Here is a 1,066-nt window from a genome sequence, read left to right as displayed (position 1 = left end):
GTACTTAACCTACTTCCCATATGATCGAAAATATCATATGGATCGAAACAGGCCATCCCGCAAATAGGTGATAATTACACAGACACACAAACGTCAGTTTCAATAAATAAAGTGTGACACAACTCAAAGTGTGTGAATATGCAACATGACCATAATACAAATGAGACGCTATCAAACAACCACCACCATTGTACCGGGACACGCCCAGACGTACCCACAACCACCATGTTACCGGAACACGCTCAGACATACCGACAACCACACTGGTACTGAGACACGCCCAGACATACCAACAACCACAAACAGGTACCGGGACACGCCCAGACGTACCGGGTCCGGAAGCCAACCGGATCCTCTGCTAGACGTCGTGTCTCAACCACACAAGTCCCTCCGTAACTCGAGCCATTAATGTGCACATCCCTCTTGGAGTGGGAAGCTCCAAGAGGCGACTTAAGCGTAAGACGGTCTCCCCACCGCCTTACGTCTCCATAACAACAAGTAAACCACCATGTCCTCCAACATACAAGACAATACAATAAACGCAAGATACCTTTTAACATGCCAATTACCGACTCATCCAATGCAATTTATAACAAATGACTCATTTAGCAAATAAACACAATATTGAAACTGAGTAGGATAAACCTACATTTTAGTATACTCCTTAAGAAATCCAAATAATAATAATACCGCTCCATAAAACTGTCACCTAAATACGATAATTAAATAAGTATAATTATTAACTAATTAAATTAAATACGAATTAATTAATTAAATATAAACATGTATTAACCTATTCAAATCCCGACTCATACCCGTCCTTCCTCCTAACCCGACAACCACCATACCCCGCTGCCACCATGGACCACCACCACCAGCTGTGGCGGGCCACGACCAGCAACCCACGGCCACCAAACAGTGGCGGCAACAACAACACTCGTCACTAACAACACCACCCGCAACAACAGCACGCACCGCCCCCACAACCACCATGACCCGCCACTGCCACTACCGTGGCCTCGTCTTAACCACGGTGGACCCTACCACCAGCCCACAACCACCGGCA

The sequence above is a fragment of the Silene latifolia genome, chromosome 10 (genome assembly GCF_048544455.1).
Source record: "Silene latifolia isolate original U9 population chromosome 10, ASM4854445v1, whole genome shotgun sequence".
In the NCBI taxonomy this organism is placed as follows: Eukaryota; Viridiplantae; Streptophyta; class Magnoliopsida; order Caryophyllales; family Caryophyllaceae; genus Silene; species Silene latifolia.
Note: the sequence above shows the minus strand (reverse complement) of the source record.